Here is a 16,698-nt window from a genome sequence, read left to right on the forward strand (position 1 = left end):
GCCCCCAATTTTGGTTCAAAATGGAAAATCTGCTATTCCCCCACCCCACCCTTTCTCTTCCTGCAACCCAGGACCATCCTTTTACTGTTCAGGCGATTTATGTAAGAGAAATCCCAGTCATTTCTATAGCACTATTCCTGAACATCACCTGACATTAATTCCCCCTCCCCATATGTAACCTCTGTATTATCAATCCAACCCTATCAGAATCATCTCCTTCCTGATCTTGTCAGATCTCAGGGGTTAAGAAGGGTCAGCTCTGACTACTTGGATGGGAGACCACCAAACAAGTCCCAAGGTTGCTACCTAGAGGCAGACAATAACAAACCACCCCTGGAATCTATAGGGTCAGCAATAGCATAAGTGGGCTGCATCTTGAGAGCACTTGTACCAAGTCGGCAACTTTCTACCAAGTGTCAAGCCCATTGAAGACAATGAGTTTATAAAGGATTGTGATGTAAAACTTGACAAGACTGGAGCAACAGAGTCCTACTTGAAGGACAGATAACCTGCCATGCTTTTTAAGCCCCTACAAGATTCCATAAGGTCTGGGAAGTGCTTTCTTACGTCACCAGACTTTATTTACCCTCAGCATATAGACATGTGAAATAATCAAAAACAGGTTTTGCCCCCCTAAAAGCAAACCCCCTGCAAACATACTTAGTGACTTTTGGATCGATTCCATAGGGCCGGTGTCATTCTGTAAGTGCAGTTTATGTGTGACTGACTTATTCTAAGCAGAGTTATACCCTGCTACTCAAGGCCATTGGAGTTGATGGATAAGTTGGAATTTGAACCTTAAGTGTCTTGTTTCAGGGGACTATGACCATGACTTTATACCACTGCACTTGACAGTACATTCCTGTGCAGCATTATTTCAGTCTAAGCACACTGATTTCAATAGGGGTAAGGCTTGATAAACTGCATAAGATGGCACAGTAAATAAATAAAACTATATGGGGAAGTAGTTAAACTCTCCCATCTCCAGTGCTCCAGCCCCTATCAAAATCATCCACTGCTTGGTCTAGCCTCACACCCCAAAAAACCCCAAATTCGGATTTCCAAGTTTAGAACTCTATACAGGGTAGGATAGGTCTGCCAGGGGCTACTAGCCATTGTGACTAAATGAAATTTCTGTGTTCAGAGGCAGTAAACTTTTGAATCCCAGAGCCTGAAGGCAACATCAGGGGCAGGCCTCAACTTGTTTGTCCTGCTGTTGGAGCTCCAGAGGAACTGGTTGGCCACTGTGTGAGACAGGATGCTGCGCTGGATGGCCTACTGGTCTGATCCAGCAGGGATGGTTCTTACATTGTTATGATGCACCTTTCCTGAAATGAGCCTGGAGAATTACCTAAAAGAAAAACAAAACCAGGAAATTCAGAGGGGATAGATTGTAGCAATAAGTTGCCATAGTGTTGGTGTGAAATTTCAATATCACAATCGGTCATCTTAATCAGTGGTCCCCAACCTGCAGGCCGTGGCCCGGTGCCGGGCCACGAAGGCCATGGGTCCGGGCCGCGGCTCCCTCTCCCCGCCCCCCCCCCCCCGCAGTAAAAAACTTCCCAGGCCGCAAGCTTGCGGCCCGGGAAGCTTCTTACTGCGGGAGGGCGGGGAGAGGGAATCAGCATTCGTGCATGCGCGGCCCACGGGCGTGGCCCGATGCCCTACTGGTCCCCAGCCTCAGAAAGGTTGGGGACCACTGATCTTAATGCTTTAAAAAAGCCATCAGTGGCAAGGTGTTGATTGTACTGAACTGCAACAATACAGCGAAGCCATCTGCCGAATTGTCACAAACAGGTCAACGAGCAGACAAATCAATCCACTGAAAAATCAACTTCCTTTTTATAACTGGTAGACAGGACAGGAGCCAAAGCAGCAGGCTATCAGACATGGTAGAAAGTCACATAAAGTCACAGCAGACTTATGATGCCCTCACAGAGTGTTCAAGGCAAGAGTTGAAGATGGTGATCAAGATGGTGTTCTCCCATCTAAGGCTAACCAGGTCTAAACCTGTTTAGTTTGCACAATCAGAAAAAGGTCCAGTTAGACCTTCCAGGTAAAGACAACATTCATCCCTAGAAAGTGCTTAACTCTTTCCCTCTCTACTGATTCTGCCCTGAAAATCACCTAGACACACACACAGTTGGAAGGAAGCCTGGCTGAGAGGTAATAGCCTCATGATGATATCAATACGGATACATTAGAAGAAAAGTTGATTTTTATAACCCACTTTTCACTACATGGAGTCTCAAAGCAGCTTACAATCACATTCCCTTCTTTTTATTATATATTTTTATTTTCATAAAGATAGAAATATAGAATAGAGACAATGTAAGTTATTAATACAGAGAATAGTAAAATATAGTCTTTGTTTGGAATATAGGACCCCACCTTAACTACACAATGGTATGAACTTTTGCCCAAAGCTTATAAACTTTTTCACGTTTCCACCACATTTAAAAAGATTCCCTTCTTATCCCCACATTCCCTTCTTATCCCCACATTCCCTTCTTATCCCCACAACAGACATCCCATGAGATAGATGAGGCAGAGAGAGTCCTGACAGGATTGCTCTATGAGGACAGCATTATCAGAACTGGCTAGCCCAAGGTCATCCACCTAGCTGCATGTGGAGGAGTGGGGAATCGGACTCAGTTTGCCAGATTAGAAGGTGTCACTCTTAATCACTACACCAAGCTGGCAAAGAAGGAATTAACCACTGCCCTTTCAGTTTCTGGTTTTCTTCTGCAAGTCCCGATTGCTTTTGGTTTTATCTAAGGTTTGAGAACATGGATTTTTCAAGATATGTAAGTCCATACCAAGGCTTTAGTCCTGTGTACTTTGAGTCTGGAGGAAGCCCAAATGGATCAAGTAAGACTTACGAGAAAGGGTGCATGGGATCATGTTGCTAAAGTTGTTCAGATGTCTTCTTTTCATATGCAATTATTGTCATACCCCTACTTTTCAGAGTTTCCTCAAAGAAGAGGCTGTGGGAATTATCCTTGAGTCTTGGGAATTATCCTTGAGTCTTGGGGAGTCCTGGTTTCAGATCCTGTTTAATATAACTCAAGTAATTGGATTTCATAGGTGGCTATATAATACATGGTTTTTGTATTGACAAAATTGGAATTAGAGAGTGTAAGTATACCATCAGGCTCAACTTGAAGATAAAGACATGAATTGTGAGTCAAAGGACTGCTTTGGGGGATGCCAGATTTCAAGGGTGATCTTTGATGTTCTAGTGCTCACAGGTTTGTGCAATCATTTATTTGCTCAAGTGAGTTGGGAAAAATCACATCCAAACTAGCTGTACTCTGGAACATTGTCATGAATTTGCCTATGGTGACTGTGGAGTAACTAATGTTTTAGCTTCCATCTTTAGCCTGTGCTTTTGAATCATTTTGATTGACTTCAGAGTGCTCCTGAAAAAATGATTTTCCCCATTAAGTCATTCCTCAAATACCTTGATAAAACCACTGTGTTTTTGCCATATATTTTTTTGAAATATTAGCTTTGCTACATGAATGTATTAGAAAAAAATGATTACTTTTGGGGTTGCAGGCTAAAAGAAAAACATTTGAGGAAAAGAAAAATAATGTAGACATTATATGTTTTAACAGTATTTTTCCAAATCCTGTATTGGTCTCTTGTGGCCTTTGTGTGCATGCTTTGATCTAAGATTCTAAGATGTATGATTGTGAAGATCTTCAGTTACTCAGAAAAGCAAACTATTCTCAACAGGCGAATTCTTGGAGTGGTTAAAAGAGGCAGTGGTTCGCCCACTGCTCAAAAAACCACGTCTGGACCCACAACGGCCTACCAACTACTGCCCCATCTCGCACTTAGCATTTCTGGGGAAAATGCTTGAAAAGGCTGTCGTGGACCAACTGTCAGCATACTTGGAAGAAGCTTCAGTTCTAGATCCATCCCAGTCTGGTTTCTGGCCTTGCCATGGAGTAGAGGCAGTGCTAGTCACCCTGACAGACAACCTCCGTTGCCAGTTGGACCGGGGCGGGGCGGCGCTTCTTGTATTATAAGACCTCTAATCTAGATACAGTTGACCATTAGCTTTTAGCTCATTGCCTTGCCGATGCCGGGATCAGGACTGCCCTTCATGGCTGATCTCCTTTCTCCATGATTGCAGACAGAGGGTAGCACTGGGAGTGGGCTCATCAAGCCATCACCAACTGGCATGCAGAGTCCCTCAGGGAACAGTTCTCTCTCCAATCCTATTCAATCCTTTATGCACCCTCTTGCTCAACTGGTGTGGAGGTTTGGGCTAGGTTGCCACCAATATGCCCATGACACCCAGCTCTTCCTCCTGATGAATGGTCACCCTGACTCTCCCCCAGAACCATTAGCCAGCTGCCTGGAAGCAGTGACAAGGTGGCTCAAGCAGGGTCATCTGAAGTTCAACCCTTCAAAGACAAAGGTCCTGTGGCTGGGCAGGAAGGGTCCAAGTGAGGACGTGCACCTACCCAGCCTGGATGGAGTTCAGATATCACTGGCCCACTCCGCCAGGAACTTGGGTGTAATTCTTGATGCCTCCCTCTCAATGGAGGCTCAGATCATGGCTTGACTTCAATCAGAGCCAGTGTTTTTTTCCTTCCTGGCCTCCACCTGGTGGAATGAACTCCCAGAGGGAAAAATCTAGCTTCCAATCCCTAGTCTGCTGAGAAGCTTCTTGGTAGTGCCATCATAAGAAAAATTTCCTGGCAATAAGGCCCACTGAGCAGACTTGAGAAGGAGTTTGAGTAGCTATTTAGGATGGCTCTTTGGGTAACTTAGCTTAAAGCTAGGTAATGGCTCTTACAGAATAAAATGGGGAGAGAGTCATGCCACCTTGACTTCCTTAGACAAACCATAGGATCACTAAAATACGTGGTGGTCAATGCTGTCAAGTCATCATGACTGACTTAGACAACTCTGTTGTTACCAGGCAGTCCCCTTCTCTCACTGAGGTTAGATAATGGTTAGATAATCATGAATGCCCATCACACAGTATCAGCACAAATATTAAATGCAATACACTGCCTGACCAAAACTGACATAGAAATATATGGCAACAAGCTCATAAGTGCAAATGCAACAAGAGACAGAAATGGACAAGCCTCCTGAGACAGTATGGACATACAGTTTGGAATGTGTGGGGCAAATGCAGCTGGCCTACTAATAATCTCCTCACTCCAGGGAAATGCATAATTTAGGACAATAGGCCTCCCAAGAACTTGTGACTATTCTCATCAATTTGCAGTCTCAGTCCTCCTTCATCTACTGACCTCATTAGGCAATATATTGCAGTTTTCTCAAATTTGATGGCTGTCCTGTCCAGTACTCAGAAGGTTATCAAGAACCGCTAGAACGTATAGTTCACTGCACAAATTGCAATTGTAGTCATTCTCCACTCCTGGAAATGCCACTATTGGGAGACTAGTTTCAAGGAGCTTTTTGTCCTATAAAATATGACCAACCACACACTCTAACTTGCATGTGGGCCTGCTGGCTCTTCTTCCAGTGAAACACTGGTCATTTTGCTCCTGTTTTCACAGACCTCTATCTTTGAGATTGGTAAATATCGCCTTCCCTATAATAGCTTTCCTCTTAGTGTGTTTTTCAGTGTGTTTTGTGTGTTGTACTCCCTTATTTCCCCTTAATAAAAGCCTTTCTGGTCAAACATCTGGTTTATTTTGAGAGTTCTAAGGGAACAAACCTTGTGAACATAGGTTATGATCTCAGTCACCCTCTCTTGAGTTTGTCACCTTAAAAGCTAGTTTTCCCCAACTAATCTTTGGGTAACGCCATAGGATTTGCAAGGCAAGAGAAGCGATGAACAGAGATGGTTTGCCATTGCATGGCTCTGCATAGCAACCCTGGACTTCCTTGGTAGTTTCCCATTCACAAACTCATCAGGGCCCACCTGAGAATTGCTGAGAGCTGATGAGACTGCCTAAACAATCCAGATCATGACCTAAAATGCTTAGCCTGAATTAAAGTCATTCAATTATTGAAAACCTTGTGTTGCTTTTTTTTGAAAATTGCCATTAGATTTATAGGGAGCAACTAGAGCTGCTGCAACGTTTACAAGATGCATCTCAGTTCAACTTGTAAGTTTCAGATTGTCTCATGGTCCAGGAATAGTGAAAGAAATAAGACTAGTTTGTCTGAATACAAAAGGATCAGGCTCAAATCCCTCATCTCTTTCAATAAGTTCATTCGTTGATTCCTTACAAGCCCCTCAGTGTACCTGTTTTGAGAATAAAAATTAAAGCAAGAGAAGGCTGAATTTTAGTTGCTCTGCTACCCATTTGAGATAAGGCATCAAATGATTAAACAACCCTCCCTCCCCCCATACCCTTTTTTATGCTTCCAGGCTGCAGAGGCTCAGTGTCAAACATTATTCATATCATGTTATATACAGAGTGGTGTTGTTTGATTTGGCAGCTAGGGAAATATGAGCAAAAGCTGTATCCAAAGGGTAAATTGTTTTAACTTGATGAATATTTGTAGATTTGGTTATTTTAGTAGCTTTATTTATGCTTCATGTTCGTTGTGCTTGATGGTAGTGGATTTTTGATATATATACAATAAATGCTGGGTTTTTTCAACATAGTTTTTGGGTTCCCGTAATCTGACCTTGATGTCAGGTGCAAGGAAACTAATTTCCCAAGAACATAGGGCCCTGGTTTGGATCAAGTGTGTGTGTGTGGGTGGGGGGGGGGACTTCACACGCACACCCCATACTGCTATTTCCCCAACACAATAGCCCTCGGGTTATTTGCCTTGCTGGGTTTTGTATGTATAGTCCATCAGTACAGCCTCCTATATCAGTCCACGTACAGCCCACGAACAGGGCATATAATACACCCCAGGCCTGTCTTAGCTTGGCAAAATGCAGGGAGGAAGGTTGAAGAGAGTTTACCCACAAGTCTTCCAATCTAGGAAGAAATATCTCAAAATTCTTAAACTGTAAAAGAAAAAGAGCTGGGTTTTTGTACCCTGCTTTTCACTACCCAAAAGAGTCCCAAAATACTTTAAAATACCTTTCCTTTCCCCACAACAGACATCCTGTGAGGTAGGTGGGACTGAGTGAACTCAGAGAACTGCTCTGTGAGAACAGCTCTAAAAGAACTGTGACTGGCCCAAGATCACCCAGCTGTCTGCACGTGGAGAAATGGGGAATCAAGCCATGTTCTCCAGATTAGAGTCTGCCACTCTTAACCATGATACCATTCTGTATTTTATTGAAGCCCACTGTTCTAGTTTACTGTGCTTGTCATTGATTACAGTGCATACTTGCATTGTGTCTAGCCCAGGGTAGGTCTTGTCTGAATTATTTCAGAAGGCTTATTACCTCTCTGGTTCATATTCTGTGCTGGCAATGAAGTTCCTTAGTTGGTGGCACTTTGGTCTTGATTTGTTATTTTTAATGCTGATGTTGTTGTTGATTGTGGGTTGGATTGTTAAATTGTATAATAAGCTGTCCTGAACATATGGCCTGCATTAAAAAAAAATTAAACCAGTTCCTTCTACAATCTTGTCCTAAGCACATGGGTTCGGAATTGCCTTTGAATAGCAGCAGCCTGGTTGACAAATGTTTGTTTATTCATCTGATTTATATACCGCTCCTCACCACTATGTCTCCAGTTTGATGGCTGAAGTAGGTTAAGGGTAACCTTCCCTGGTGGCAGCCATTATAGCTGAGTCTCAGTTGATTTATGGAGTCCCCCCCCCCCCAAGGGATTACAAGGCCAGAGAGGTAGAATCATAGAATCATAGAATGATAGAGTTGGAAGGGGCAATACAGGCCATCTAGTCCAACCCCTTGCTCTACGCAGGATCAGCCCTAAGTATCCTACTCAGAGGTGGTTTGCCTCTGAGTAGCAGACCTCATCATTCTTGGTGAGCTCCTAACTAGGGCTAGCCCTACTTAGCTTCCAAGAGCCAACACAATCAGGATAGCCAGGTCAGGGCTGCCTGGTCCCTATGCCAGAATTATTGTTCTAATTAAAATCAGACTTAAAAGACTGTGTTTGAGAATGCAAACTTATTGTTGTTGTTGTTAGGTGAGGAGTTGTGTCCAATCCATCGTGACCCCATAGACAATGATCCTCCAGGCCTTCCTGTCCTCTACCATTCCTCGAACTCCATTTAAGTTTGCACCGACTGCTTCAGTGACTCCATCCAGCCACCTCATTCTCTGTCGTCCCCTTCTTCTTTTGCCCTCGATTGCTCCCAGCATTAGGCTCTTCTCCAGGTAGTCCTACATTCTCATGAGGTGGCCAAAGTATTTGAGTTTCATCTTCAGGATCTGGCCTTCTAAGGGGCAGTCAGGGCTGATCTCCTCGAGGACTGACCGGTTTGTTTGCCTTGCAGTCCAAGGGACTCGCAAGAGTCTTCTCCAGCACCAAAGTTCAAAAGCCTCAATTCTTTGACGCTCAGCCTTCCTTATGGACAGTTCCAAAAGGCAAACTTTTTAGGAAAGGAGGATTCCATAGCCATTTCCCCTCAGGCAGTTTTTCTGCACAGAGCCAGACCTCTGTTGCCATTCCTCTTACTAGGCAAAATGCTGAGCTGGACAACCTTGAGCAGAAGAATGGTCAGCAGGGTGAGCGTGATCCCTCATTGCTTTCCCACTCCCTCTCACAGCTTCACATGGCTGCTTTAAAAAATGTGAAATGGTAAAGTCATCTGCATATAATGCCTAGTGTGGTCCTCAGTGATACGAGAGAGCCTTTCGGGAGTGGTAGTATAGAAGCCGAATCATCATCATCATCCCCACTTTGCTTGTAACACCTGCCCTCTCCCTTTCCCTGGACACCACATTTTCATTTGAAAAACAGGTACTCTCTTGGTAGCCAGCACTATTTGCATTGGGGGGGGGGGGGACAAAACCTTTCAACAGCTTCCTCAGCTAGTATCAATGTGGCTTCAGGGTCTATTAGGAAATGCACCAAGGACGACAGTGGATTATTTAAGAACCATCTAATCTAATCTCTACCCACCCACCCCCCAACAATCTTTAATCATAGTATCTCTTAAATCCTTTGCAAATACATCCCTCCAGTGCTTAAATTCAGGGATAATATAATTCAGTGATGTGCTCTGCGTTTGTGAACGCGTGGACATCTGATGCAGTTCTTTGTTTCTCCCTCCCTCCCCCCCCCTCCTGACCCTCCCACTCAAGGTACTGAAGATTTATTTTAGGACCATAACATGGGCACACACAGTGTTAAGGGAACAATGCTCCTGTGCCCTTGACAGGCTACTTCTATATGAGGATGCATCTGCAGTGTCCTATCATTCCTTTCTGGGAGTCGGCAGACTGAAGAAATGGGTCGTCTCAACATCCCATACCTGGACCACACTGGATAGACTGCTGCTGTTGCATTCAAGAGAGCCAGCATGGTGTGGTGGTTAAGAGCAGTGGACTCCCATCTGGAGGACTGGTTTGATTCCCTGCTCGTCCTCTGTGTGAATCCAGGTGGGTGACCTTGGGCCAGACACAGTTCTCTCGGGACTTTCCCAGTCCCACATACCTCACGAGGTGCCTGCTGTAGGAAGAGGAAGAAAAGCTGCTTTGAGACTCCTTGAAGAAAGTGGGGTATACACACCAAATAAAAAGAAAATGCCATTAATCCAGCCTGAAAAGAGATGCACAATGCAATGCCTGTTGTACTATTCCACTGAGCAATGTTTATAGAATCATAGCATCACAGATCTAGAAGGGGACATATAGGCCATCTAGTCGAACCCCCAGCTCAATGCAGGATCAGTTTAAAGTATCTGTCCAGCCACTGCTAGAGGAAGAGCTCACCAATCTCCCTAGGCAGCCTATTCCACTGTTGAACTACTCTGACTGAGTTTCCCCCCTGATATCTAGCTGGTACTGTTCTACACATAGTTTAAAGCCATTATTGCAGGTTCTATCCTCTGCTGCCAACAGAAGATCCTCCCTGCCCTCCTCCAACCTTTGAAATGCTTAAAGAGAGCAATCATGTTCCCTCTCAACCTGCTTTTCTCCATGCTGAACATTCAGAAGTCCCTCAACCTATCTTCATAGGGCTTGGTCTCCTCTGCACCCTCTCAATTTTGTCCACATCCTTTTTGAAGTGAGGCCTCCAGAACTGCACACAGTACTCCAGGAAGGGCCTGACCAATGTAACACACAACTGGACCATGACATCTTGCAGTTTCCAGCCATTTGCCTTGCCAATCGATTTAAGTTTGAAGCTTTCCTTTCAGTAGCTGTTAAAGGATGAGGCACTTAAGTTGAAAGAAGCTCCTTAGACTGGAGAAAGGCTACATGGAGTGTGACTGGATCTACCCCCAATGACAGTAGCTGGATCCTTTGTAAGCAGCCCGGAGTGAACAGATAATATCAACTCCAAACCTGTGTGCAAGTGACTGTAGATAAAGTGATCTTTTTTTTTGTCTCTAAGCATGCTCTCATCTTTCCCTCTTTCCCTCAAACTCATTTTGAAGAACTGCACAATATCCCACTTTCATCCCTGCACAATTCCGCCTGGGAGCAGAAACGGAATTGTCCCTGTGCAGATTTTCTTTGTTTTGTTTTTTTGAAGAAGTGGTGGTGGTGGGATGGCGAATAAGAACAGAGTGGAATGATGCAGAAGAAGGCAGAAGGCTTGGCAGATCTTGAAGAAAGCTTCCCTGACAGGCTGAATTAGCCCTCCCCCTTCCCTCGCAGGATAGGTTTTGCGTTTTATTTCAAAAGGGCAGATCTGAACAGCAATCTGTCATGTTACAAAGCTTCTTTTATCTAGGAGATAATCTGAAATAGTTGCTTATACTTTTTTTTTTAAGGAGCGAGTCTTCACAGATGCTAAGGAACAATTTATTGGACATGAGATTTTCAAAACATTGCGAAAGCATAGTGAGGTTTAAGAAGAGACTCTAAAGGCAACTGTCAAAGCATGCTTCTGTAGGGTCTCACATGCTTCCCACTAATTCTTATAGAGCTTCTTGCCCTGATGCATTAGGGAAAAAGCCACAGGCACTTCTATCACCATACCTGTTGATTGGTAGCTATGTTGGTCTGAAGCAATAGAACAAAGTTTGAATCCAGTGGCATCTTTGAGACCGACCATGTTTAATCCTGGGTTGACGCTTTTGTGTGCATGCACATTTCTCCAGAACTGCCCAGAGCTGTAAAGAATGGGTGGTATAAAAATCCAAATAAATAAATAAATAAATAAACAAACAAATAATAAATAAATCTGAAGAAGTGTGCATGCAAACAAAAGCTTTGACCCAGAATTAAACTTCGTTAGTCTTCATGGTGCAACTGGACTCAAATTTTGCCATACGCGTTTCATTAGATATAATTCAAACATCAGAAAATAGCAAGCAAGCCATTGCATTCATATATTTGCTCTCTTTGGTGGTGGTGTGGTGTACTGTTGAGTCACTGGATTTCTGGTGATCCAAGAGATGTTCAGATGCCTGCCTCCTGTCACGGCCCTGGCATTCCTTAGTGATCTCCCAGGGCTGATCCTGTATATCATCTGAGATCTGATGTGATTGGGCTTGTCTGGGCCATGCAGATTGGGGATTGCTTTCTGTATATTCTGCCTTCCTCCCCAATGAGCACACCAAGTTCCTGAGAGCTCAGGATAGCAGTCCAAGACAAAAATAAACTGAAAAGGGTGGGGGTATTCTAAAGTATCATTTGCAGCTTGTAGGTCTCTTAAAACGGATGGTGCAGCATGTCCAAGGAAACAAAATTTAAAAGCAAAGACATTCAACAATCTGGAAAAAAAGAAGACACGATAGATTTATAATTAAATCCCTAAATAAGCAAACAAGTTACAAAAAACCCCTGTCATTCACCTAAAAAAGCTATAATCAACATCTGATGATGATGTAAACTAACACAAGCTCTTATGAAAAGCACAAATGGCTCATGTCCAGCAACATGTCCCTCAAAAACCATATAGAGCAGTGGTCCCCAACCCCCGGTCCTGAGACCGGTATCGGTCCATTGATCAGTCGGTACTGGGCCACGGCTTCTCCTCATCCTCCTCCCCGGCTGCTGCTTTGGGGGCTGCCCTGCCACTCTGCCGCCGGCTCACCTTTGGTGCTCTCCAGCGGCCGCCATGGCTGGGGTTCCCCTTCAGCATGGCACTGCACAGCTACTGCTGGCAGCGCCCCCCCCCCAGTGGGCGGCAGGAAGTCAGGGGCACCAGCAGGAAAGCAAGTGGAACAGGGGCTCAGGTGGCGTCAGTGACATCCCCCCCCCAGGCCTCAGTAAAATTGTCAAGCGTTGACCGGTCCCCAGTGATAAAAAAGGTTGGGGACCACTGATACAGAGGATTACCAAAAAATATAAGTAACAAGCATTACTGAAAGGTGTTCCACCTGTTTCAGTTAATATATGCATACTGAAACAGGAAACAAAGTTCACTTACCATCAGATTATAGCAATCTGCAGGGAGCCACATTGGTCCAAAGCAAAATCCCAGAACAAAAACCGTGCCATACCTTAGGTGGGGCCAACCAAAATAAGTACGAAATAGAGTACAAGCTTATGAGTCCTACAGAACTCTTCATCAGGCTGGATGTTTAAAAATGGGGAGAGGGAAGATCTCTCAGGCCATGAGCTCAGGAATCGAACATACAGGAAGCTGCCTTATACTGAGTTAGGCCAACGATCCATCAAAGCCTGAGTATTATCTATTTAGACCAGCAGCCTCTCTCCAGAGTCTCAGGCAAAGGTCTTTCACATTACCTTCTCCCTGATTCTTTTAACTAGGGATTGAACCTGGGAACTTTGTCCTGCCTCTGAGCCAAAGCCCCTTCCCTGACTTCATCTTGAAACACTGAGCAGGTATGCAGTTTTTAAGTGTTGCTACTAGCATCCGATTGCAGGCATGGCCTACTGAGAAGGAAGAAGCTGTATCCATTGGAAAACATGAGGACCAGCAGTTGATTACAAAGCACTATCATGGGTGTTTAAGGGAATTAAGAGCTGCATAGGAATCCCTTGAATTAACTCATTGGTTGAGGCCAAGAAATAACATCAACATTCTAAAACTCCCTACTTAAAATGCCCAACTACAGTTAGCATCTACTACTAATGTTATGGATGCACTTGATGTGCTCCTCTCTCTCTCGAAAGAGAAAGAGGAGGCCTGTTGGAAAGTTTGAGACTTTTTAAAATGTGGATCATTATGAAAGCTGACAGTTTTGTTGATTTTATGTGATTTAATGTAATTTATGAAAGTTATGCACCACCCTGAGCCCTCTGAGGAAGGGAGGCATACAAGTAGAAAAATAAATACAATTTATTAATTTAATTTTAAAAAATCCCGTCTTTCTAACTTTGTTTGAAGTGGCTAGCAAGCAACAAGACTGCAATAAAAAAAAACAGTCCTTTGAAGTCACACGGGAGGAAATAAGTATAATCCCAACAATGAAAGGACAATTTTCTCTTCAGACTTTCACCTAATGGCTTTTGAAAGAGAACTGCTCACTGAAATGACAGAAAGGGGGACAGCCAGATGTCCTCTAGCTGTCATCCACATATGTCTAGAGCATGCAAAAAGCAATTGCAAAGAGATCTGATTTAGACTATAGCGGTGAGGCTGGGCGAGGGGGGAGGGGTAAATCTTCTCTGATTAGACCACACTGGTGCTTTAAGCTTTCCCCTGCTTTAAGAGAAAGGAAATACCCATATTGAAGGAGCTGGGTATGTTTAGCCTGGAGAGAAGATGACTGACAAGTGATATGATAGCCATCTTCAAGTATTTGAAGGCCTGTCATAGAGGATGAAGTGGAGTTGTTTTCTCTTGTTCCAGAAGGCTGGACCAGAACCAACAGTTTGAAATTAAATTAAGAGAGCTTTTGGCTCTAAGAAGAACTTCTTGACAGAGCAGTTCCTCAATGGAATGAGCTTATGGACATATGAAGTTGCCTTGTACTAAATCAGACCTTTTGTCCATCGCCAATGTTATCTACTGAGGCTGGCAGTGGCTCTCCAGGGTTTCAAGCAGAGATCTCTCATATCACCTACCTCCTGAACCCTTTTAAATGGAGATGCCAGGGATTGAACCTAGGACCTCCATGCAATGCAAAGGCTCTACCACTGAGCCCCTGGAGGTGGCAGGCTCTCTTTCTTTGGAAGTTTTTATGCAGAGGCTAGATGGCCATCTGATAGCAATGCTGATTCTGTGGATTTAGGCAATTCCCAAGAGGGAGGGTAGGAAGGGAAGAGGCAGTGCTCGAGTCTGAAGGCCCTTTCTTGTATGCCAGGGTAATGCTGATTGCCACTTTGGGGTCAGGAAGGACTTTTCCTCCAGGGTGTAAACTGCATAGAGCTTTTATTCCAATCCCAGGTCGATTCAGTCCCTGCCGTCTACACAGAATGCAATTTCTGCTTTGATTTGGGGCGATTTAAATTTTCCTTCTGCAGCAAGAAGGATTGATCCGGAGTGACCGTACCTTTATTGTGTGATATCTTAGAGTGCTTTTATTGCTCAATACTTAAAATCCAGATTGAGAAATCAGGTTGTTTTGAATCTGGGCTTTGCTGCGTGGTAGAGAACCCCTGAATGGCCAAAGCTGGTCATATGACAAGCTTGCCTTAAAGGAGAAGCCCCTAATTTCTCTCAATTTCTGTCGGTCTTGGATTTTTTTCTCCCTCCTCTGCCTTCTTCGATCCTCTCTCCCCCCCTCCAAGAAGCTTGGCTCCTCTCCCCTTACTTGGCACCTCTCCCCCCCTTCAAGAACAGAAAGAAAGCTTGGCTCCCCCCCCCCTTCTGACCTACCCTAACCACATGCAGAACACTTTCCTGTTTCAATGGGGGGGGGGGAGAGGAAGACCGGAGTTCAAATCAATCTGAATTCAACAGGATTGACAATGGAATAAACAAAGTAAGTGCAGACTCTGCCCAGGTCAGATTGGCCCAGGGGTCCTGGAGGTTTTGGCCTTCTTCAGGGCATACAGCAGGGATCACTGGGAAAGTAGGGAGGAGGGTAGTTGTGAATTTCCTGTGTTGAGCAGGGGATTGGGCTAGATGACTCCTGAGGCACCTTCAAGCTCTATGTTTCTGTTGTGCTTATAAATTTTTCCCCCCCAGGGTTACCATTTCTGATTGAGGAAAAAGTATAGGGATTATTTCGGGGAGCGTTAGTCCTCACTTGAATTATATGTCCAGGGATCTCTTGTTTGAGACTCATTTTGGGATTCCTTTGGATGCTGCAAGTAGACCAGGGTCACTGCATTTGCGCTTTCCTCTGTTTCCTGGGCTGAAATTCACCAAATATACTTCCCACATCTGAGTCAGACCAAAGCAGCCTCCAATCTTGCTTTGATCCCTTTCCCTTTCCCAAAAATGTTTGCACCTAATTGCATCGTTCTGTATCCTCGTTTGCCTCCTTCCCTTTCCACCAAGTATGCTATTCTTTTTTTTAAAGTTATCACATTACTACACCACTGCAGCATAAGTACTATTTTTAAAGTGCCCCCAGTTTTTGTTTACTTTTCTTCTTTGTACCTCACTGTCCCTATTCTTCTTTGATTCGTGCCTCTTAGACCATAGGAAGACACCTTTTGGTGAGTGAGAACAATCAAATCCCCTTTTTACTGTGACTGACAGCCATCCAAAGTACTGTAACATCATTGCCCATATGACTATATATGGGTTGTTTGTGTGACACCCTGATATTTGAACAACAATTCTACGGTGGAAGCCAAATTCAACCATAGAATTTTTTCCCCAAATACCAGAGCATCGACATCCCAGAAATGATAACATCACTTCCAGGTCATGTGACCATTAGACATTTCCTATATGTTGTATGATCTTCCAGTTAAGTCCCCCCATTCCCCGCTGCAACCTAGAGATTGGTGGGGTGGAGAAAGTTCTGAGAGAACAGGCTGCATGTGGAGGAGTGGGGAATCAAACCCAGTTCTCCAGATCAGTGTGCACTGCTCTTAACCACCACACCACACCACACTGGCTGTCTAAGATATCAAGAAGATGCTCTATCCTTTTCCAACAACTGCTACGTGAAACCCTTTTAGTTGGAAATACCCAGGATTTCTGGGGCCTTCTGCCTGCAAAGGCATGTGTGCTAACACTGAGCCACATCCTTGCTTGGTGGACTTTTTACCTTTATGACTCAAAAGTGTCACATGACATATGTAGTGTGGGTAGCAAATTTTCGTGATATGTAATCAGAAAAGGGAGGCTAAAAAGGGATGCTAAAGAGGGACGCAGCAAGTCTCATCCAATGCACAAATAAATTGCACAGAAAAAGAAATAAAGATGGAGGTGGGGGGGGTATCCTCCTTCTTACAGGGATCTTATTCCAATTCATGACATTTTATTATATGCAAAACAAACAGAATTGTGACTCATGCAAGGATTAGTTGATTATGAGCCGGATCCCTTTTATGGCAGGCTTCAGGAAGCAGGCATGCATGTCTTAAGGCACCCCTCCTTTTTTCCCTTTCCTTTTTTTCTGGCAAAAACTGGTACAAACTATGCACACACGAAAGAACACATTCTTTTGTTGTAGGGATAATTAGAAAATGAAGCCCATCTCTTTTTTGAATGGTGAAATATATTACGTGTCGTGAAACACACTCACTTTCCTAAACAGGAAGCAGGAATTCCTAATTCACTTATTCTGTTGGGATTTGTCTGCATGTTCACTGGATGAAACTGGTAGTCAACC

General features: G+C 44.1%; 1 long non-coding RNA gene across 2 annotated transcripts in view; it reads left to right on the plus strand.

Moving 5' to 3' along the window:
• LOC143843080 (uncharacterized) overlaps nucleotides 1-16,698 on the plus strand; it is a 236,984-nt gene that overhangs the window by 3,377 nt on the left and 216,909 nt on the right. The window lies entirely within an intron of this gene.

The sequence above is a fragment of the Paroedura picta genome, chromosome 8, assembly GCF_049243985.1.
Source record: "Paroedura picta isolate Pp20150507F chromosome 8, Ppicta_v3.0, whole genome shotgun sequence".
Lineage (NCBI taxonomy): Eukaryota > Metazoa > Chordata > Lepidosauria > Squamata > Gekkonidae > Paroedura > Paroedura picta.